We start from the raw sequence: 24,570 nt of genomic DNA, 5'->3' as shown, positions 1-24,570 counted from the left end.
TTGTAGAGAGGTGGAGAGTCTGGTAGGGAGCGGGAGAGAGTTCCAAAGGTAGGGAGCAGCACGGGTAAAATCTTAGAAGCGTGAGTGTGAGGAAGTAATCAGTTGGCAGGAGAGAGACGGTGTGCATTTGTTGAGCGAAGTGGCCGAGCGGGAATAGGAAGGGAGATGAGGTCAGAGATGTAAGTGGGAGAGGATTGGGTGAGGGCTTTGTAGGTGAGTGTAAGAACCTTGAATTGGCATCTGAAGGGGAAGGGAAGCCAGTTTAGGGCTTGAAGGAGAGGGGAGGCAGATGTAGAATGTTTAGAGAGGAAGATGAGCCGAGCAGCAGTATTGAGGACCGATTGTAATATAGAGAGGTAAGAGACTGGGAGGCCAGCTAGGAGAAGGTTACAGTAGTCCAATCTGGAGATGACCAGAGAGTGGATGAGGGTTTTAGTAGCATTCAGGGTGAGGAAGGGTCTAATCCTGGAAATATTTTTGAGATGGAAACGACAGGACTGCGAGAGGTGCTGAATGTGTGGTTTGAAGGAGAGGTAGGAGTCTAGGATAACTCCAAGACAGCGCACTTTGGGGCTAGAGGAGATATTTGTGCCATCAATAGATAATGAAATTGTGGGAAGCAAGGTAATGGAAGAGGGTGGAAAGATGATCAGCTCAGTCTTAGACATGTTAAGTTTAAGAAAGCAAAAAATATGGTAGTTGCTCAATCAGCTTATATTAAGCTGATTGAGCAACTACCATATTTTTTGCTTGCAGTTTGAAGGCATGAAAGGAGTCAGCATTAGGAGGAGGTGCTGATCCTTATAGTGCCATGTGGAGGTTTTTTGGGGTACCTCCAAGGTAAGTTAGCTCTCAGCTCATACATGTACTGTTATCATGCAGTACATCAATTTGTTATTATATGACCCAGAGTGGGTGCTACTATTATGTAGCAATAATTATTTTGGGGTGAGCATTTGGGAGTGGAGCCCCCGGGATTGTTCTGGCTGGACCTTGCTCATGGCATCACCACTTAATTCACATAGAATATTTTTTCACTTTTCTATGTGTTTGTGTATTATTTATGTCATTTTAATTCCATTACATCTCATTAACAGTTATTGATTTATCTTTACACACCTATCCTTTAACACTTCACTATCACCTTTTTTCCCCTTTTCGTGTGATGCCCTGGGAGTGGTCCTTGGCTGGAATTTTTTGGGGTGCCTTGCTTCTTGGATATGAACCCCTTAATTTTAGGGACGCTGGTATAGAGGAGCCTTGACGACAGTCCAGCGCTTATTCATATATTTGCAAATGTATGTAAACCAATACCTCTGAATTTCTATTATCATGTAGGATTCAAGTATTTTTGATTTATCTGCAGTGTGCTGGAGGGCAATTTTCTTTTTTCTGTGTTAAGTTTAAGAAAGCCCTGGGATATCTAGGAAGAGATAGCAGAGAGACAGATGGAGATATGGGTGAGGAGAAAGGGGGAGTGGTCAAAGGTGGAAAGGTAGATCTGAGTATCATCAGCATAGAGATGATATTCGAGGTCAAAAGAGATGATGAGTTCACCTAAAGAGGACGAAAATAAGGAGAATAGGAGAGGTCCCAAGAACAGAACCTTGGGAAACGCCTACTGTTAGTGGAAGTGGGGGGGAGGGTAGTCATGAGAGACACTGGCATTACAAGGAGGGTGCGGGCCACACCCAAGTTTCACCAACCAAGGGGTGACACCAAACTGCTGGCTCCCCCTCAGTGACAGGAGCCGGGTGCTGCATTACGTGCAGCACTCGGCTCCTAGCACAGTGAGGGAGCCGGCACTTCACACAGGCTGGTCCCTGGGGGGAGCCTGCACCTCCCACACCCCCGGTGTACAAAAACCCCGGGTGTTTGGGCCACTACACCACGCCCCCACCCGTGAGACCATGCCCCCATCCGTGAGGCCACACCCCCTTATTTACCACGCACCGGGTGCAAAGACAGGTAGGGATGCCACTGATGAAAGGAGACAGAGAAGGAACGATTAGAGAGGTAGGAGAACAGCCAGGTTAGGGCAGTGCCATGTAGAGCAAGAGAGTGAAGGATTTGCAGGAGGAGAGGGTGGTCTACATTGTCAAATGCAGCAGAGAGAGGTCAAGGAGAATGAGCAGACAGTAGTGACCTTTGGATTTGGCAGCAAGGAGGTCATTGCATACTTTTGTGAGGGCAGTTTCAGTGGAGTGGAGAGAACGGAAGCCAGATTGATGTGAGTCAAGGAGGGAGTGGGAGGAAAGAAAGGTGGTAAGGCGGTTGTAAACAATAAGCTCAAGGAGTTTGGTAGCAAAAGGGAGTAGAGAGATGGGTCGGTAGTTGGAGAGTATGTTAGGATCAAGGGTAGGTTTTTTAAGAATGGGGGACCCAAGGGCATGTTTGAATGCAGAAGGGACAGTGCCAGATGACAGGGAGATAATGAGGAGGTTGGCAAGATGGGAACAGGCAGAAGGAAACAGGTAACTGAGAAGACGGGAAGGGATAGGGTCAAGGGGTGAGGAGGAAGGATGGGAGGACAGATGAGGACCATGACTTCCTCTCCAGAAACAGGGGAGAAGGATGTCAAAGTTGGTGAGACAGATGGGGAGTTGTGGTCAGAGAAAGGAGGGGCAAGAGTGTTTAGGAAAATGCAAAAAGATGGTAGCGAACTACCAGACTCCTGGCGCTCCTATAGTAAATTATAAAAATTGTGTACTCTTAGTGACAAGCAGCAAGTGTAGAAAGTTTGGTGCAAACTTTCAGAGAAGAGAAAAAAAGACTATCTACAAAAATAACACAGCGCTAGACACGTGGTACTATAATATGTTAATGAATAGAGACGTCTCTATACACAGCTGCATCAATAAAATAAATAGTTTTACTTATAAAATTCTTGACAAAAAAATAGACACAAGTACTAAACATATAAAAACACAATTAGACAGCATTAATAGACACAATGATACATAATGGTAACATGCAGAACATCAATAAACAATGTATCTATTTTCTGAAACAGCTCAATGAAGGTCAATTCAAGTTAGGGACAGTAGAACAGTTGGTAATTGAGGTAGCTAATTAAAATATTTGTAGTTGGTATGTAAAATAAGTTTAAATTGGTGCACTTCTTATGTCCATATATTAAATACTCTAGGTGTAGCCTCCTTTATATTGATACCTGTAATTAGACAGATCTTTCCTTGGTTATGTTGGTTGCACTTGGGAGAGATGATACCGGGGTCACCGGACTGAACTACTGCTGTTCCTGTATGTGTCAATCACTCCGGTATCCACAGTGTCCACCACTTTCATTGAGCTGCTTCAGAAAATAGTTACATTGTTTACTGATGTTCTGCATGTTACCATTATGTATCATTGTGTCTATTAATGCTGTCTAACTGTGTTTTTTATATGTTTAGTACTTGTGTCTATTTTTTGTCAAGAATTTTATAACTAAAACTATTTATTTTATTGATGCAGCTGTGTATCGAGACGTCTCTATTCATCAACATACTATAGTATCAAGTGTCTAGCGCAGTGTTCTTTCTGTAGGTAGCAGGAGTGTTGGAATACATTTTAGATGCAAAATAGGTGGCAAAATCAAGGGCAGAGATTGAGGAGGGCAGAGAGTGAGGAGGGAAGAGAGTGAGGAGGGCAGAGAGTGAGGAGGGAAGGCGAGGAGAGTGAGGAGGGCCGAGAGTGAGGAGGGCCGAGAGTGAGGAGGGAAGGTGAGGAGAGTGAGGAGGGCAGAGAGTGAGGAGGGCAGAGAGTGAGGAGGGAAGGTGAGGAGAGTGAGGAGGGCAGAGAGTTAGGAGGGAAGAGAGTGAGGAGGGCAGAGAGTGAGGAGGGAAGGCGAGGAGAGTGAAGATGGCCGAGAGTGAGGAGGGCAGAGAGTGAGGAGGTAAGGCGAGGAGAGTGAGGAGGGCAGAGAGTGAGGAGAGAAGGCGAGGAGCGTGAGGAGGGCAGAGAGTGAGGAGAGAAGGCGAGGAGCATGAGGAGGGCAGAGAGTGAGGAGGGAAGGCGAGGAGAGTGTGGAGGGCAGAGAGTGAGGAGGGAAGGTGAGGAGAGTGAGGAGGGCAGAGAGTGAGGAGGGCAGAGAGTGAGGAGGGAAGGCGAGGAGAGTGAGGAGGGCAGAGAGTGAGGAGTGCAGAGAGTGAGGAGGGAAGGCGAGGAGAGTGAGGAAGGCAGAGAGTGAGGAGGGAAGGCGAGGAGAGTGAGGAGGGCAGAGAGTGAGGAGGCAAGGTGAGGAGAGTGAGGAGGGAAGGCGAGGAGAGTGAGGAGGGCAGAGAGTGAGGAGGGAAGGCGAGGAGGGGGAGGACAGAGGAGGGAGTTGAAAGTGGCAAAGAGACGCCAGGGGTTTGAGGACTGGGAAGAGATGAGGTTATTAAAATATGATTGTTTGGAGGGGGACAGGGCAGCACTGTAGGATGAGAGAATAAATTTGAAATGGAGGAAGTCTGCCCTAGAGCATGATATCCTCCACTGATGCTCGGCGATTCGTGAACACTTTTGCAGGTATCTGGTGCATTTGGAATACCAGGGTTGTGGTGTGGATCTGCCAGGGTGAGTAGTTATTGCCGGAGCAACAGAGTCAAGAGCAGAAGTAAGTGAGGCATTGTACAGGGAAGTGGCTTGTTCAGGGCAGGAAAGAGAAAGGATAGGGGAAAGAAGCGAGTCCAGCAGGGAGGGAAAGGTAACAAGTGTCAATAGCCTCAATATTATGCTTAGTAATGGTAGCCTTAGGAGGTAGAGTAGGGGAAGGAGAGAGGGATAAGTTAAAAGAGATAAGGTGATGGTCAGAGAGGGAGAATGGGGAATTGGAGTAATCAGAAATATCACAACGGTGAGTAAAGACCAGGTAAAGTGAGTGCCCACTCACATGAGAGTGTGAGGAGAAGGTCCATTGGGAGAGACCCTTAGCTGTACATATAGAAATTAAGAGAACAGGAGCACCATTGGAGAAAAAGCTGTTGTATGCAGTAATTCTCCAACTGCTTAATTGTGCCATGTGCTTGCATGATCACTAGATGCCTGGATATGGATAGCTTGATATGATTCCTTGGCAATTTAAAAATCTGCTCACTTTCATTCTTTGGGCGGTATTCAATTAGTTTTGCACTTGTGATAAAGTTTCGCATGTTGGACTTTTCGCCTATATCGCGTCTTTTGGCCGCGGAAACTTACTGTGCACGTACCCACTATTCGCCCTATTCAATTACAAAAGACGCGAAAATGGCGACACGCAAAGTCAGAACAGGCAGAAATTGGTGTCAGAATCGGGGAAATCAGCCTGAACCCCCAAAAAAGATGCAGAAACATTGGGGATCAGTGTAGTAGTGCCCGATTAGTCCTAATAAAACTGTTTGGGGTACTTAAGTTGGTACAATAGCCTCTAATTAACGTCTTTGCACAAGTGGTGAAGAATGGCATAACGCAGTATTTTTTGGTGAAAATAAGTAGTCCTGTCAAATTTGGGGTACCTGAAATTGGGTGCAAGCATCTTTTGATTTATCTAAAGTTAAGTTTCAATAAACGAGAAATTCTAGAGTACCCCCAGAACCTTATTTTGCTAGTTGCAAAGTTGTCCCCCCACTTTGTGCTTTTTTGGCCCCAAATTCAAAGTACTTTTTTTGGGGTGTTCTTAAGTTTTTTTCCTGGAATTTTTTGACGCAGTTGTCCTTTGGGGGCTGCTCCAAGGGTTCTGAGTGGTTTCCCCACTCGGCTACTGCTTCCCGTCCTCTCTCCCTCTGTGTACAAGGTGTCACTGGTTTCTACTCCCTGTCACTGTCGCTCTCTGCATGTTCCCAGGTGAGGTGAGGCTGAGACTTCCTGCTGCACAGGGAAGACTCTCTCCACCCCCAGTCCTACTACCCCTCTCTACTGCTCCCTACTACTACTGTTCTCCTTGTCTGTCCAGTGCCCTGCTCTGCTTCCAGACCCATCTTCACTCACTGCCTGCAGCCCCTTCCAAGCTCATCTGTGTCCCTAGGGCCTGATTCATAGCCGGACGCAATTAGCGCTCGCTCGTCCAGAAAATAGGGGTGGCTATTCAAATCAACCGTTCGCTCTTTGCAGTCTGTTCACACCTCTAGGACTGAACGAGCGAACAAAACTTGCAGTCGTTTTTTGAAAAAATACGCCCCCTGGCCGCTCGCATCCTACGTCATGTCCGCTATTTATTAGATTAATCGAGTACATCGACCAGGGTATGAACTGCTCGCTATTCTTGTGGTTGGTTTTTGCTACCACAATTTTGCGAGCAGATCTGGCTATAAAATAACCCAGTGACGTGGTCAATGACGCTGCTGTTTTAATTATGCACACCCATAAAACGCCCATTTTGACCTTTAAGCACGCCTGCGTTCGGATCTCCACTCCCCGTTTTCAAGCACCTTCCCCGGTTACGACCCACATACGCCTACTCCTGTCACTCAAATTATCAGGCATTCGCTATTTTGCGAGCACATGAATTTCGACCGCACTGACTGGTTCGCGCATGCGTATAACGGTCCATACGCATGCGCAGTTGGGCAAACATCGCTCGGAGCGAATGAGCTGTCGCTTACGAGCGGCTCTGAATCAGGCCCCTAGTCTCTTCCTGTCTGTCCTGCTCTGCTGGTCCCTGCAGCCACCTATTCACTGCCTGCTCTATGCAATGTTATACAGCCCCCCCTCAGTGTCTTCTTGTAGCGTAGCCATAGCGTAGGCATGCTTCGGGCTGGGGCCACAATCGCCTGGACTTACATCAATGCCCGCAGTATCCTCATGATGCTCCAGGGAGCTGTAAGGGCAAGGTTGAAGCATCCTAAGGACGCACCATGAGGCACTGCTGCAGAGATTCTGGCTGCAGGTTGCCTTTCCAGGTACCCTGCTAGCTAGATGCGCTCAGTGCGGCTGCACTGGTCACACACCCCTAGTTATGGCCCTGTTTATCTCCATCCACTTTATCTCACTTCAAGGCTTAGTACATAGACCCCCTAAGTCCCTCTACTCTCTCACAATACGTAAAAGAAGAGCGCATGCAACAATCTTTCCTTAACACCTACATTATGGCATTATGGGAACCAAGGGCCCGATTTAGACCCGCTCGCTAGGAAGCGTTTTCCCGCAGCCAGCCGATTTTTTGCATTGTGTGCATGTGTACGCAACACAGTGCGCGTGCGCAAACCAGAGAGATTGGGAAGCGTTCGCTCATTGCGCATAGACAGCTCAGCAGAGTGAGTGACAGGAGAAGCCGTTTGTGGGTGGTGACGGGCTGGCTGCTTGAAACGGGGGAGTGGAGATGTGAACACAGGTGTGCCTGAGCGTCTCAATGCCGTTTCAGAGGCGTGCATAATTTAGAGGTGGCGTCATAGTACACATCACCTGGCTGGTTTATACACTGAAGTGCTCGCAATACTTGCAGTAGGGTATGATCAGCCACAAGCCCTGCGTTTGCATCCGATGGTACCAATGGTTGCATACACTTCCTGGAGATGATGTCGGCAAGTGGGCGTCTTTAGACTGGCTGGTGGGCGTCTGCATACACAAAGCGATCACACGCCAAAACATAGTGGACGTGCTAATGCTTTGCCATGCGATCGCCAGCGCTACTGAATTTGCATACGCATCGGGCGAACAAACGCATCTAGCGAGCGGGTCTGAATCGAGCCCCAAGTCCATTATTGATATGGATCCCCTGCACCAACATTGGGGAAAAATTGGCACCAAACCCCTTATCTACCTTTATACCCGCGCAGAGCAGGCAGAGGGGGAGAGGACATGAAACTCGACTTCATACATGATTTTGGGAAGCTTGGGCATCAGTATTCCTCCCCCTCACACTCTGCCAGGCGACTCATTTTCACAGATACAATTTGGATTTCCATAGGAATAATCCATCCTGTAATCCTTGTCAATAAAACTGCAGCTATTTATAGACACTTGAAAGAGACCGTACAAAAGGGCTAAATGTGGCAGAGAGAGATAATTCCTGACTTATTACAGTACATTTGCCAGGCAGAGAAGAGGACAGTGAACATAGAGGGGGTGGGTGGGAAATGGGGTATAAAGGAGGTGAGCACTGGAGTCTGCAGACAATTTGTTAAGAGCTCTCTTTAAATCTTACAAGCCTCATTTGCATTATTACCTACTTGATTTAAGTACTATTCTAGTCTTTCAGATGCTCCTACAGCTGCCCTGAGGCAATGGAGACTATTAATACCACATCTCCTTCAGAGCTGACACTCAGTTCTTTGTAGATTTCAAAGGACCTGCATTTGAATTCAGTGTATATCATGTTCTCACAGCTGTGACACTGATTTGTGCTGATCATGGCGAGGACTAACAGATAACTGCAGAGCGCAGAACTAGCTCTGGAGTGGAACATAGAGCAGAACAGAAAGTCTGTTCTAAAAAAAAAACCTCTACTGTACATCTCACAAGCATTAGGATGCTCTTATCTTGCTGTTATTATTATTATTATCGTTTATTTATATGGCACCACAAGTGTTCCGCAGCACCTTACAAGGTACAAAACCAAAAAGTGACTTACAGTAAAATACAATACAATGAAGGACAAGGACATGGATAATATACATTGATACATAGGTGGCCATAGCACCCACATAAGCAGCAAAGCATAGGCACCAAGTGTTAGGTGTCCTAGTGGTGAGTAAGAAGTAGATGAGCATATAGTAAGGAGAAACACAAGAGGGTAGAGGGCCCTGCTCGCAAGAGCTTACATTCTCAAGGGGAGGGGCAGACAGATGGGCATGATACAGATGGGGAAGACAGGAAGGAAGGAGCATGTAGCAGCAAGTTAGGATAAGAGCTGGAAAGCATTGATGAAGTAGTGGGTCTTGAGAGCCCGTTTGAAGGATTGTAGAGAGGTGGAGAGTCTTATGGGGAGAGGGAGAGAGTTCCAGAGGTGGGGAGCGGCACGGGCAAAGTCTTGGAGGCGGGAGTGGGAGGAAGTAATCAGCTGGCATGAGAGGAGGTGTGCATTTGTTGAACGAAGAGGGCGGACAGGAAAGTGAAGGGAGATGAGGTCAGAGATGTAAATGGGAGAGGAGTTTGTGAGGGCTTTGTAAGTGAGTGTGAGAACCTTGAATTGGGCTCTGAAGGGGAAGGGGAGCCAGTGGAGGGCTTGTAGGAGAGGGGAGGCAGATGTAGAGTGTTTGGAGAGGAAGATAAGCCGTGCAGCAGCATTAAGGATAGACTGGAGAGCAGCGAGATGGGATTTGGGGAGGCCAGATAGGAGAAGGTTACAGTAATCCAATCTTGAGATGACCAGTGAGTGTATTAACATCTTAGTAGCATCCTGGGTGAGAAAGGGTCTGATCCTGGAAATATTTTTAAGATGGAAATGACAGGACTGTGAGAGGTTCTGGATATGTGGTTTAAAGGAGAGGGTGGAGTCCAGGATAACTCCAAGACAGCACACTTTGGGGCTAGAGGAGATAGTTGTGCCGTCAATTGATAAAGAAATAGTGGGAGGTGAGGTTATGTGGGAGGGTGGGAAGATGATCATCTCAGTCTTAGACATATTAAGTTTAAGAAATCGCTGGGACATCCAGGAAGATATAGCAGAAAGATAGTTGGAGATACGAGTGAGGAGAGAGGGAGAGATATCAGAGGAGGAAAGGTAGATCTGAGTGTCGTCAGCATAGAGATGATAATGGAGGTCAAAAGAGCTGATGAGTTCACCTAGAGAGGATGTATAGAGGGAGAAAAGGAGTGGTCCAAGAACAGAACCTTGGGGAACACCTACTGTGAGAGGATGTGGGGGGGAAGATAGGCCATGAGAGGAGACAGAGAAGGATCGATCAGAAAGGTAGGAGGATAGCCAGGAGAGGGCAGTGTCACGTAGACCAAGGGAGTGAAGGATTTGCAGCAGGAAAGGGTGGTCTACAGTGTCAAAAGCAGCAGAAAGGTCAAGGAGAATGAGTAGAGAGTAGCGGCCTTTGGATTTGGCAGCAAGGAGGTCGTTGCTGACTTTAGTGAGGGCAGTTTCTGTGGAGTGGAGAGAACGGAAGCCAGACTGAAAAGGGTCAAGGAGGGAGTGGGAGGAAAGAAAGCTGGTAAGGCGGTTGTAAACAATACGCTCAAGGAGTTTGGATGCAAAAGGGAGGAGAGAGATGGGTCGGTAGTTGGCGAGAGTGTTAGGATCAAGAGTAGGTTTTTAAAGAATGGGGGAGACAAGGGCATGTTTGAATGCAGAAGGGACAGTGCCAGATGAGAGGGAGAGATTGAGGAGGTGGGCAAGATGGGAACAGGCACAGGGAGAGAGGTAGCAGAGGAGACGTGAAGGGATAGGGTCAAGGGGGAGGTGGAAGGGGGGGAGGACTGGATAAGGGCCATGACTTCTTCTCCAGATACAGGGGAGAAGGATGTTAGTGTAGGTAAAATGGAAGGGGATGGATGACCCGGGAAAGGAGGAGGTGTAGTGCTGGGGGACTGGTGGGATATGATATCCTGATGTATGGAGTCAATTTTAGATGTGAAGTAGGAAGCAAAGTCAAGAGCAGAGAGCAAGGAGGGAAGGCGAGGAGGGGGTGGGCAGAGGAGGGAGTTCAAGGTGGTGAAGAGACGCTGCAGATTTGAGGACTGGGAGGAGATGAGGTGCTTGAAGTATGACTGTTTAGAAAGGGAAAGGGCAGCACTGTAGGATGAGAGCATAAATTTGAAATGGAGAAAATCTGCCTTAGAGCGTGACCTTCTCCACTGTCGCTCGGCAGTTCGGGAACACTTTTGCAGATATCTGGTGCATTTGGAATGCCAGGGTTGAAGTGTGGATCTGCGAGGGTGAGTAGTAATCGCCGGAGCAACAGAGTCCAGAGCAGAAGTAAGGGAGGAATTGTATAGGGAAGCAGCTTGTTCAGGGCAGGAGAGAGAGAGCAAAGGAGAGAGAAGCGAGTCAAGTAGGGAAGAAAAGGATACGGTGTCGATAGCCTTAATGTTACGCCTAGTGATAGTGGCCTTGGGATGTAGAGGGGGGGAAGGGGAGAGGGATAGGTTAAAAGAGAGAAGGTGATGGTCAGAGAGGGGGAATGGGGAATTGGAATAATCAGAAATATCACAACGGTGAGTAAAGACCAGATCAAGCGAATGCCCACTCACATGGGAGGGTGAGGAGGTCCATTGGGAGAGACCAAATGAGGATGTGAGGGTGAGGAGTTTGGAAGCAGAGAGTTCAGTGGGGATATCAATTGGAATATTGAAGTCACCTAAGATAATGGAGGGAAGGTCTGAGGAGAGAAAGTGAGGGATCCAGGAAGCAAAGTTGTCAAGGAATTTGGAGGGAGGGCCAGGGGGATGGTAAATGATAGCTACTCGCAGGTGTACTGGTTGGAAAAGACATATAGTATGAACCTCAAATGTAGAGAATGTAAGGGATGGTTCAGGGGGTATAAGTTGGTAGGTGTAACCAGGGGATAGAAGGATGCCAACACCAGGTCGAGGGGTGTGAGAGAAGGTGAGGCTCCCAGAGGAGAGAGCTGCAGCAGAGGTGGTGTCAGAAGGTGAAATCCAGGTTTCAGTAATGGCTAGGAGATGCAAGTTGTTGGAGATGAAAAGGTCATGGGTGGGAACCAGTTTATTACAGACTGATCTGGCATTCCATAGGGCACAGGATAAAGGGACAGTGTTTGTGGGAGAGATGTGAATGAGATTTTCAGGATTACTGTAACGAGTATGTGAGATTGATTTTTGGGACCAAGATGAATAGAGTGGAGAGATTGTGCGGTCACCAATGCTGGGAAGGGAACCTTTAGGTGGTGAGTAGGGATGAGGTGGCATGGAGAGGAGGGTTGGAGGAGGGATTAGCAGTGGGGTAGTAGGACCATGGTGGGCTAGAAGAGAATGCAAGTGTAGTAGTGAGAGAGGAGAGGGAGGAAGGCAGACAGAGGAGGGGAGATAAGGGAAGGAGAAGGTGAAGGAGGCAAGGGGAAAAGGATAAAGGTGGAGGAAAGGGGCAGAGCAGAGGATTAGGTAGACAGTGAGTGAGGGTGGAAGTGGAAGAAAACATGGTCATGGTGAGGTAGAGGTGGTTAGGGGGAAGAAAACTGGAAGAAGGAATAAAGTATGAGTTTGAGTGACAGTGCAGGAGATTTGCAGAAAATCACGTGTGAATACAGTGGATAAAAGGTGTCTGCACAATAACAAAAGTTTATTATTGAGGGGAGTAAAAGTGGAGATTTAATAGATGGAGAAAATGAATGTGAAAGACTGTTAGAAGCTAGATTACATGTGGCAGGGCATAGAATTTAGGTAACAAGACATTATTTCTAAGAAGAAAACGGAAATTGGTGCAGAATACAGTGGGCTTTGAGGTCTAGGACAAAGTTTAGCAAATATAGTGTTAAGTTCTTACAATGAGCAAGCAGAATCCAGTGAATAATGTCCTGGCAATGCTGACATCCGGTGTAATGAATAGGCAGCTACTGCATATTTATATTTTGGAAAAATTATTTACCAGGAATTTTGGGATGTATTTCAAATTACACAACATTTGAAGAGACAGTATGATTTAAGAAGCTGACAAATATGTGACCCCATGGAGCAAATGCCGCTATGGGGCTTCATGGCAGGATCTAATCTAAAGCAAATGTTTCCATTTGCTCATGAAGAGCATGAACCAGATCATATAGATGGTGGCAACTGCCATGGAATGAATCTTCTTGGACCTGTAGGAGGGAGGATCTGGGCAGATCAGGGCTGTCTTTGTGCAAGCTGGGCAAATTCATGTAGCAGTACAAATTCATGTACCCCTGGGCCCGCTACCATCGTTTCACCATACTGATCAGCTAGGAGAGGTCACACCCCATGATTCCACCTCACATGTTATTGTTTCAAGTCCTCAGGTTGCTGTCTCAGAGTCTTCCAGGGTTCCACAGGAAATGTCATTGGCTGTCCGGTATGTTTCGGAAGGCGAATCAAGTCGTGGTGGGCGCTCCACGCACCGAGAGACAAGCGTTAGCGGGCAGTCGGTCAAGGCCAGTCCTTCCTCTGCTGGATCAGGTGAGCATGTTGTTCTTTCTTTTTTGCGTAGCATTTTCTTTTTCTTTCCAGAGTATAGCGAATCTTCCAGATACACAGATGGGCCCCGTAAGTCCATGAGGTGTTTGGCGCAGACGATTAGGGGTAAGTGTAAAAGCCCAAAGAGATCTAGTACTGTATTAGCAGCTAGGGTCCCGGTTGCAGAGGGGGATGTGGTCCATTGTGTGAACGCAGCTATACTTAGGGGCTTTGAGGTCGAAATTAAGGCAGCACAGATGGCGTAGTGGTTAGCATTCCTGCCTCTCAGTGCAGAGGTTGTGGGTTCATTTCCCAACTTGGCCCAACTTTTTCGAGTTTGTACTCTGGTTTCAGGGAGCGGCTTAGGAAAAGAACTTTGTAGGCATTGTTCGCCATTACTGCAGATGCTAAAAGGCTTAAACCAGATGAGGGCTTTTAGGGCATTTGGGGATGGTGCCCGTCGTTCATACCTGATTTGGTAACTGGCATGTACATATTCTCTGTGGTTTTCCTGAGAAAACCAGCCGGGGACTACATGGATGTGCTGAAGTACATGCAATATTTTAGGGGGAAGCAGGGGGTCAAGCAGTGTTTCACTTCGGATTCAAGGACGTAGAGTCTTTGGCTAGTGGTCACTCAGCAGTCCAAATACCTGTGGTGTTCCGTGACCGCCCGGCTGCAGCCATGTCCAGCCCGTCCCGGTACCTCAAGTGTGTTTCAATAATGCCCAGTGCAACAGGGAGTCGGGCATAAGTACAGGAGTATCGGCATGCTTTGTGGTATCGGTCATTGTCCGGAAATGCAGCCGTTTTGGGGGTGTAGCAGTGGCGTAACTAGTGTCCCTGCAGCCCCCGCGGTGGCTTGGGGGTGGCGCCGAAGGAGGGCGCTAGCTGCCAAAGAAGCGAGGGGAGAGAGAGGAAGCCACGCCGAGTGCTCAGTCAGTGCAGTGTACTGTTAGGATGCGCTGCGCTGGAGACGGAGGAGGACCAGGACGAGTCACTGGCCAGGCACGAGGGAGCCGGCGGAGCCGTTGTCTGTCAGTCAGTCACAGTCACACAGTGTGTGACTGACTGTGAAGAAGAGTGCTGGCTGCTGTTGAGACTGCGAGTCGGGGTGAGCGGCAGCTGCTTCCTGAGGACCGCGGGCGGCCTGCAGGGGCGTGGGAGCCGCCGCTGCGGCCAGACGGTTAATCACCAGCGTTGATACAGGGCTGGGCAGCAGCTGTGACAGTGACAGCCGCTGCCCAGCCCTGTATCACAGCCGCTGTCCAGTCCACCCCAGTATCACAGAGGCTGCTGCTGCCCTCCCCACCCCAGTATCACAGCCGGTGCCCAGCCCAGCCCTGTATCAGAGCTGGTCAGTGGCTGTGATACAGCAGGGTTGGGCAGGGCAGAGGCTGTAAAAAAAGCAGGCCCACGGAGAGCCTGTAATAATAAGGGCTGGGGGCCACTAGAGCCTGTAATAATAAGGGCTGGGGGGGGGGGAGACTAGGGCCTGTAATAATAAGGACTGGGGGGGAGACTAGAGCCTGTAGCCCACACAGTGGCATAACTACTGTCCCTGTGACTGTGGGAGCCTTGAGCCGGCCAGCAGAGCAGGGGCTGTGTGTGACTGTCTGAACTTAGAGAAGAGTGCTGCTGCCTATTGAAGTGAGCTGCTGCCTGAGGACCGCAGACGGCCTGAAGGGGCCCTGTATCAGGGCTGGGCAGCGGCTGTGATACAGCAGGGCTGGGCAGCGGCTGTGAAAAGGACTGGGCAGCGGCTGTGACACTGTGGTGGGGAGAGGCTGTAAGTGGAGAAAGTCTGTAAAAAGGGCTGGGAGTGGGGAGAGTCTGTAAGTAGGAATGGGGAGCCTGTAAGTAGGACTGGGGTAAGGCTGTAACTAGGGCTGGGGAGAGGCTGTAAGTAGGGCTGGGGAGAGGCTGTAAGTAAGGCAGGGGAGAGGCTGTAAGTAGGGCTGCGGAGAGGCTGTAAGTAAGGCTGGGGAGAGGTTGTGAAAAGGGCTGTGGAGAGGCTCAAATATGATACATTTGGTGTTTTAAGCTTAAGCTTGGGCTGAGTCAGTGGGCTGCATTGCAGTGCTTGCCGCATATATATTATGTTAAATTAAAAATAACAAAAATGGGTACAAATCCCAAATCACCATGTCACATGGCTTCCCCTTAGAAAGTGAAGGAATAATAACAAAACCAGGGTATATTTTTTTAATCTATCTTCCCTATAGTTTCTCTCTTCACTAAATAATCAATACAGTACTGTATTGATTATTTAGTGAAGAGAAAAACTATAGTGAGAAAATCTATTCCCTGGTTTTGTAATCAATCCCTTCCTAAGGGCATGCTAGGTGACATTGTGATTTGTACTACAAATGTGTGTGTTAAGGTGAGGCGAGTACAGTACGCAGTGCACAGATATATCTGCAGATGATGGTCATTCATACACCGAACGACCATTATCTGGTCCTGGACAGGGGGACGTGTTCCGCCCCCCTCACCGCAGTCTCTTCTTCATGTGTATGGGCGGCCGGGAGACTGCCCATACACACTGCCCGATGCCAGTACTGATTTGCACTACAAATCCCTTAGGTAGGGATTACAGTATTGGATTGTTTATTTAGTGAAAAGAAAACCTACACCTTTTTTTAGGTATATTTTAGATGCTGCTGGCCTGTATATACAGTATTATGCTTCAGATTGTTCTATTTTCCTAGCACAGTCTGATGATTATTATAAAATACAGGGCCTGAATCACCAAGGATCGCTATTGAGATCGCAGCTCTGTAATCGCACGTAGGGTAGCTGTGAATACCATTTTGGGGGGAAGGGAGGGGGCGCCAGAAACTTTTTTGGCAGGGGGGAGCAAAATTTATAGTTACGCCACTGGGGTGTAGGAGTGGGTCGAGGGGATAACGAAATGAGCTGCAAGGGGGTATTAAATCTGGTGCCCCTGCCTACTAATGCGAGCGAATCACGGGAGTGTTTGATCGCTGTCCGCCTTCAGAGGAAGCGGCTGCTTTGTTAGAGGGTTTTTTTCATTTCAGGTTTCAGTTGGCTCTTAACGCACAAAGGCCCTCATTCAGACCCACTCGCAAGCGGGCGCACGTACGTTAGGCGTACGTACAAAATTATTTAAATTCAATGGCTCGCTCGTATTTTCGTTTGCATCTAAAATTCCTCCCTAAACTCAGGCGACCCCTCCTCTAACTAACGAGCGTGCGAAATAGCGAGCGTACATCCCCGAAATGGCTTGAAGGGAACGCACGCACAAGTGAAACCGGAAGTGGCCTTGTCAGATGTCGATTACCTGCTCCTTTATTCTGCCTACCTCCCTCAATCGTATCATGCCAATCAATGTATCAATTAGCTTAATTTTTTTTTTTTTTTCAACACAATGCAAGAAACTTTACTCTTGTCCGTGTTTGTGTTTACTCGCAGAATACGTACGGATGGAACATTCGCTTTTATTGTTCAAAAAACATGTGAACCACAATTAAACAATTGTTCTATTGCTGTGGATCCCCGCATATTTTCCGGGATTCATTTCTTTATTTAAATTTGCAAACGCATGTCACTGCATCAAGCCTATCATAACTCTCCAGAGATTTCTGGCCCTGTTGAACACATGACTCATACACTAACCAATAAAATTGCTCCTGTTAATTTCCAAAATACATTAGCCAATCAGAAATTTTTTGCACACTTTATCAAAAAAGTTTTGTATGAAAAACTCCATTGCCATCATGAGAGCCTCCGCATTCACCAGGCGCGAGCTGCTGGTGCTTACGGAGGTGATGGATAGGCGGATCACCAGCCAGCCTCCACCCATCACCAACCGGCAGAAGCGCTCCGCGTATGCGGAGGCACGGTCCCGCCTGCGGTCGTTGGGTTCACGCCGCAACATCGGGCAGCTGGAGCGCAGGTGGTCAGACCTGCAACGGCGAACGCCCCGCTTGCTGGCATGCTTTCGCATGCTGGTCCTGGAAAGTAAGTGTTATGTATTGTGGTTTTCATGTTTGTGTTTGTGGGGCAAACTGCGTGTGCATGTTTTCCTGTCTGTCCTATTAATTATTTGTCCTCATATCTGCGTGTGCATGTTTTCCTGTCTGTCCTATTAATTATTTGTCCTCATATCTGCGTGTGCATGTTTTCCTGTCTGTCCTATTAATTATTTGTCCTCATATCTGCGTGTGCATGTTTTCCTGTCTGTCCTATTAATTATTTGTCCTCATATCAGCGTGTGCTTGTTTTCCCTCTATTTCTGTTTTTTTCATTCTACTCCTATTTGCATGTTTTTTGTTGGTGGTTTTTTTTTTTTTCTTTGGGCCCCGGATTTGGCCAGAAACTAACCTCAATTTGTTTGACATATTTTAGGAGGACAGCCAAGACTACGCCGTCACCGTCCGGCCAGACGGCGTTCCCGGCCACTATCCCCAACCCCCAGCCAACACTCCACCCCAAATATTTCCCCTATACCCCACTCCTCCCCAGCCTTCCAAGACCCTCTCCCGGAACTGTCGGGCCTCCTTCCCCTCCGTCCCACTTCCCCCTCTCCTCCACCCACCCCTCTTCCAATTACCCCCTCCCCGGAGTCCATCATTACCCCTCCCCGTTCTTTGGGGAATGAAGGCTCCTCCGAGGAGGAACATGGAGGGACTTCCGGAGCTCCCGTTTTGGCTCCCGGTATGTTTTTCTTTCTCATTTTTTTTAACCACAAACTGTTTGTATGTAATCATGTGTCGTGCCTTTATTCGTGCTTGTTTGGTTTACTTTTGGTGATTTAGCAGTTTGCCTTTACCTCTTCCTGCTGATTTCAACATACACATATCACACCTGTGTGAATTTGTACATAGGCCTTGTATTTTTGGCAGCACCCCCTTTTGGGTTTTTTTTTTTTTTTTCGGTTTAGGAGTGATTTCGTTGTGTTTTTGTTTTTTTAATGTGGATTCCCTATTGTTTTATTAATCCACACACTTTTCTCACCCACAGAGGAACAGAGGCGTCGACAAGAGGTGGACGATTGTGTTGGCCAGATGCGCCAACATGTCATTGGCATTCTTGTGGCCCTTGACCGGCTGTCTGGCATCCTTCGCCAGTAGTTTTTTTTGTTTTTTTTCGTTTTGTAAATAAATTTTCTAGTTCTAATATACGTTCTGGTTCATTCTTTTTTTCAAAAACAAAAATAGTTTTCCCTGACATAAGTAGACTGTTCCTGCAAGGATTTCCCTTTTTTAAAAGTTAGATTGTATTTTGTATTTGTATGTTAAACAGCCACAAGAAACACATAACAGTAACAATGTCATTTCCCTTTTTGGGTGTAGTGTCAATTAGATATTTCGACATTTTACAGGTTCCTAGTTGGTGTGCAAGCTGCTTAGGCCAATCTTCAAAATCCAAAGGTTTGGACAGGCTTCCTTTTGGTGTGGGTTGGGAATCTGCAAACATATTTCAGTTTACATCAACTGGTGTCAGTACTGGATTACCCCTTAGTCAAATGTAAGGTGTGTTAACCTGGTTACACTTGCTGTTAACGTCCAAAAAAAGGAAGACCATTTCACTCTCCAAACATTTATTCACAACATAAATGAGAAATCAAAGTGGTCAGTCCCAAAAAAAAAAAACAGTGATAATCTCAAATACAACACATACAAATAAAATATTTAAATAAAAAAAAAAATCAAGAACTGGTTGACGAAGGACCATGCCAACATGATTCCACAAACATGGCGTTGCGATATGGGTTCCAGAATATATGGCCAAAATCACCAGATCCAGGTTTGGTAAGGGTAGCAGGAAGTAGTGAGCGTTGGAGTGTCAAAGATTATGTGAACAAACAGAAGATGGTGAAACAAAAAAAAATAAATTAGATGTTCGCAAACAAACACAAACACATTAGGTATAAACACTGTAGTTTGGGTCAAACTTACCTAAAAAATCTGGCCACCACATCATCGCGTATGGCCCCCCCACATACTGACCTCCGACCAACCTCGGGGGGGGCCATCCTCAGGTAAGGCATCCTCTGGCTGCATTGGGACACCACTCCTTATGGCGATGTTGTGAAATATCCCACACAGGACCACAATTTTCGACACCATATCTGGCAAATACATGAGCTCGCCACCAGAGCGGTGGAGGCATCTGAATCGGCCTTTTAAAAGGCCGATACAGCGCTCCACCACTTGCCTGGTGGCTGTAAGTGCGGAATTATACTCACTTTGTGGGCCTGGTGTGGGAGCCAAATAAGGAGTGAGCAGCCAGGACATGCAAGGGTATCCACTGTCTCCTGTGAAAAAGAAGAGACAACATCAGGAACACTGTGTATCAAGCTTAACATTGTTATGTACTAAAGGTCTCCACTTACCCAGAAGCCACGCATCACCAGCTTGTAGGTTGGTTAATTTCTGCCATATCCCTGATTGCCGGATGACGAAGTAGTCATGTGCACTTCCTGGTAACTTAGCATTCAGGGACAGGATCTGGAGGGAGGGATCACATACCACCATTACATTCAGGGAGTGATAGTGTTTCCTGTTTCTAAATATTGCCTCCAGCCGTGCTGGAGGCTGAAGTGGTATGTGAGTACCATCCACAACCCCTATGATGTGTGGGAAGCCAGCTATTTGGTAAAAATTGGCCTTGGCCACACTAAGGGCACCCATATCCAAAGGCATTTGAATAAAATGATGGAGGTGCTTGAAAAGTGCCTCCATCACTGCCCTCAGGATCCGGGAAAAGGAGGATTGGGAGATGCCCGCCACTATTCCCACCGTTGTTTGAAACGATCCTGAGGCACAGAAATGTAACACCGCCATAAATTGCGTCAGTGGTGGTATTGCTGTTGGACTGTCAATTTGCCGCTCAAGATCACTTTCTATTAATGAGAGAGTGTCTATGATGATTTTGGGAGGTAGACGGTAGCGTCTTAAAACCTCATCATCGGGCATTCCAAAAAGGGTGACACGTGTTCGAAATATCTGGGGCCTTGCATGCCTACGATGCCTACGCCTGGGATGAGATTGAGGTTGGTCGGCTTCCGGGAGCATGGCCAGAACAATCCGCCCCAGATCAACCTGAAATTCATAGATTTCAAAGTAAGGCTTTTGACCCACCCCAAAACTATATTAAAACAACTTAGCTTGATGATACCATCCATTGCTGCTTACATGCCGGGGTATTGTCATGATACGTCCAAACTGAAAATAAACAACAAAATTACTTGACACATTTCACTCTGTGCATTTTTGTTTATAAATTTTGTGCTAGACCAAAGTTCAAATATGCCAAACACCCATTTAGCAAAACCGCAAAGCGACATTTAACACAGTACATCAAAACGGGTCGAAATGTTGGCTCAAAAAGCGAAAGATAAACCACCAAAAAGTTAGAATGATTATTAAGCTGTTTAAAAATCGCTAATTAGTTCGCTAATACAAGTCACAAGAGTAACTACTAAAAATGCGCTAATTAGTTCGCTAATACAAGTCACAAGAGTAACTACTAAAAATGCGCTAATTAGTTCGCTAATACAAGTCACAAGAGTAACTACTAAAAATGCGCTAATTAGTTCGCTAATACAAGTCACAAGAGTAACTACTAAAAATGCGCTAATTAGTTCGCTAATACAAGTCACAAGAGTAACTACTAAAAATGCGCTAATTAGTTCGCTAATACAAGTCACAAGAGTAACTACTAAAAATTCGCTAATTAGTTCGGTAATACAAGATAAAAAATGGACTTACCAAGAGCAAATATCTAAGATGCAAAATCAAAAGGTCTTTGGGGTCGAAAATAAACAAAATCTAAAATAGAAGAAATTATAGATCCAAAAATTACAAAATATACGAAACACAATGAAACAACAATTGAACAAAAGTTAGACTTCACAAAACTTACCAAATCAACAAACGAGGTCCCAAAAATATAAACCAACAAAGATAACGAAAAAAAAAACGCAAATCTAACCAACAAACGAATCTACAACCTCCAACTCCTTTCTACGCAATCAATAAACTCCAGCCAAGATAACCTCCAACAATCCAAAAACGCCACCTCGACTTGAGACACACCAAGCCATAAATAGTGTTTCGTTTCCAGCACAAATTAAGGAGGGATCATAGGGCCGCACAATCAATGATGCGGCCGCAAAATAAGGACGCATGTATAAATACGTCACGAAAACACATTCAAATTCTGGTGTATTTCTTGTTTGGACCGCAGACATGGCGACAGAACAGGGAAAAAATGCACAAGAGTCAGGCGGTAAGTCTTTCATGCATTTTCTATCAACGATTAATTTGAAACATAAGATTAGGCAAGTTGTGATTTTGTGAATTCTGTAAATTTACACAAATAGGTGAGGAGGATGACATGGAAGAGGCTGCTGGGCCCAGTATTCCGGCCAAAGCGGGCAAAAAAAAAAGGCAGCCACATTTCACAAGAAAGGAGATGGAGGTTTTGATCCAGAAGTGTGTGGACATCCTGCCACAGGCAGACAGGAATATGAGTCTAAGCCAGAAGTGGAGAATGTGGGAAGAGGTAGCCGTTGCTGTCAATAGAGTGGGTGATTATGTCCGTCTAGCCCGGGATGTAAAACGGCGGTAAGTAAACCCTTGCCCCCCCTAAAAACAAACCCCATTTTAAACCAAAGGATAATGGCTTCCATTTTTCCCCACAGATGGGGCGACTTCAAATATCGCCTAAAGCAAAAACTCGCGGACAGGGCTAGGCATGCAAGGGGGACAGGTGGGGGTCCCACCCCTGTGTCATTAGAGTTGACGGATTTAGAAGAGCTGGCACAGGGGTGTGTGCAGCCTGTGGAGGTGTTTGGCGTGTCCAACATGGATACGGACATGCCAGACTTTGCGGCTCCTCATGTTGGGCCAGGTAAGTATTGTGATGTCACCAACTCTGAAATGCTATTGTGCCAATATGTAGATTCTAATGTGACTCTTTTCTCATTTTTCAAACAGAGACACAGGCGGATGAGTCTGCTCCAGAGGGAAGCCTTGGCCGCAGAATTTCTGCTGGCTCTGCAGGGGAGGAACCAGTACATCCGGCTGAGGACCCTGCAGAAGCCAGTCCAGGGCGTGCCCCCTCGCAGGCAGTGGGCCTCCTCACAGAACTCAATTTCAAATCGGATTTCCATACGGAGATTCTGCAGAGGATGGACGCCAGTCTGATACGGGTGGCTGAGGCCCTGGAGCAAAATGCTGCGGCCAACGTGACCATTGGTCAGGCCCTGGCGGAAAATACCAGGGCCAACATCCGCATCGCCGATGCCCTGGAGCAGCTCGTTCGCCAGCACATGGTGGAGCCGACCTCCCTTCCTGCCGGAACATCAGGATCCTCCACCTCTGGCACAACATCAGCCAATCCTCCAAATGTGCCTAGCCCTGTGCCTAGTCCAGAGGCCACAACATCTGCCTCTGGACAGGCCAGCCCGATGGCATCCCGGACCCGGTCTGGCGCCCACCCTCCCCCATCCAAACGGGCGAAAAAACGGTGACAGCAATGGCGACTTTTCCCACACTCCTTCTGTGCTTGGCTCATATTCCTTTCTGGTCAAAACTTCCCTCTCCTTTCTTGTGAAATGTTTTTAAGTTATTTTTGTACGTTTATGTTATCAGTTATTGATTATTTATTTTTGAGAAAAAGTATCTTTGGCATAAAAAAAAAAAAAAAAAAAATTATGCCAATTGGTTTGTGTTTAAACAATAAATTTATGTTAAAAATCTGACATTGTATTGTGACATTATTGTACAAATGGGTTACATTTAATCCTGGCCATAAAGGCAAAAAAGGACACAAAAAAACATTTCATTTGTATACAAAAAAGGCCTCTTGAAGGAACGTTTAAAAATTCACATAACGATGCAAATTCCACATTAAAAAAAAAAGGGGAGCTAATTAAAACATGATGACATTATTGTCACAATAGGCCAGAAACAACAAATTGAGGTAAAAAAAACCCACAAAAAATGTACGCCAATTGATTGTGTAATCCTGACATTAGCAGGTATGATTTCCACCTGCGTACGGTTTTGTGCTATCCCAATAAACTGCTTTCCAAACACATACCAAGCCGGTTTTCAATACAACACTAATTGTTTTTGTGACCACCCGCGATTAATCGCTGCAACATCATGGAGTCCCGGGACGGAGGAGAAGGCCATCGCCAATGTGGTCGAGTAATCCAGACCCTAAACTGTGCGAGCATTTTGAAGGGAAAGAGGATGTTCCAGTGACGTATGTGACGGTCCGAACACATTTGACGTTCGCATCTGCTAATGTATGTACGCCCCAAAAACGCCTCGCCACGCCTGCGTTTTTCCATCTCCACGCCCTGTTCTGTCAATCACATTTGACATGTCACTTCCTGTACGCTATTTTAGCAACGAGAGAAAAAAAGCTCGCAATCTGCCGTACGCACATGCGCAGTGTAACACCGACGCATGCGCGGTTAGTCAACATCGGAACGCAACGAGCGTACTGCTGTTTGCGAGTGGCTCTGAATGAGGGCCAATATGTACGTTGTAACCGAGCGGATTCTTCAGTCCATACGTGATCACCCGGAAATCGTTCAGGGTAAATTGGTGGCGGAGGTTAGATTGGGGCGCATGTGTTGCCCTTTCTTGTCTTTCCTTTTGAGGGGGTTATGCATCTCTACTTTGGGGTTTGTACCTAAGAAGGAGACGGGCACGTTGAGGTTAGTCCAGCATCTTTCCTACTGGGAAGGCTGATCTGTCAACAAAGCATTCGATCCGGCAATTTGCTGAGTTTTTTAGCAATCCTTCGAGCAGGCACTGGAGAAGGGTACAAAGTTTTGGCAGGCGAGCACCCCAGGCTAAAGTGGATATCGTACTTTCTGATTAATGCCACTTTCTACTTCAGGGTCCATAGGGGGTCCACAGGGTTGACCTTGGGGTATAGCTGGATCTGGATCCACGGGCACCACGCAGTTAAAGCTTTAGCTGCTCCCAGGATGCTCTTGGGTCCATCCTCCTCTATACCCTGCCCCCGAGCCACAGGCACCTCAGTTTGAGTTGGTGCCCGGCCGGAGTCGGGTCACCCGGCGCAGGGGGGCCCCCAAAGCTTTTTAATTTAAAAAAAAAAAAAGAAGAGCCTTAGTTTTTATTTTTAACAGGGGCTCTTCAGTGTGGCAGCGAAGGGCTGTCTGTACAGACGCCCACGCTGCCGCTCTTTACTCCCCGCTGGCGCAGCGATGCCAGTATCGCACTGGGGATCGCGGTGGTAGGCCAGAGTCTGTACTAGCCTGACTCTGGGGACCTCCCTGGACTGCTGCCGGAGTCACCGGGGAGAAGGTAAGCCGTGAGTCGCCGATTAGCGGCGGCTCACGGGTCTTACTATAAATGCAGTCCTTTGCCCCCGGTTCTAGGGGACAGACCGGGGGCTGCTAGCGGTGGCGGCGGGCTCCCGCTCTGCAGAGGTATACCCCGTGAGACCACTAGACCACCAGGGATTTCACATGGCAAGCAGGAAGCCGGCAGCCCTGGGGTTAATAGGTAGCCAGGGGAGGAAGGGTTCCCTGTTTAGCGGCTCCTCCCCTCAGCTCAGCGCGCTT

Source organism: Taudactylus pleione, unplaced genomic scaffold, assembly GCF_031769625.1.
Source record: "Taudactylus pleione unplaced genomic scaffold, aTauple2 ptg000069l, whole genome shotgun sequence".
NCBI lineage: Eukaryota > Metazoa > Chordata > Amphibia > Anura > Myobatrachidae > Taudactylus > Taudactylus pleione.
The sequence above is the reverse complement of the archived record's forward strand: the minus strand, read 5'-3'. Positions refer to the sequence as shown.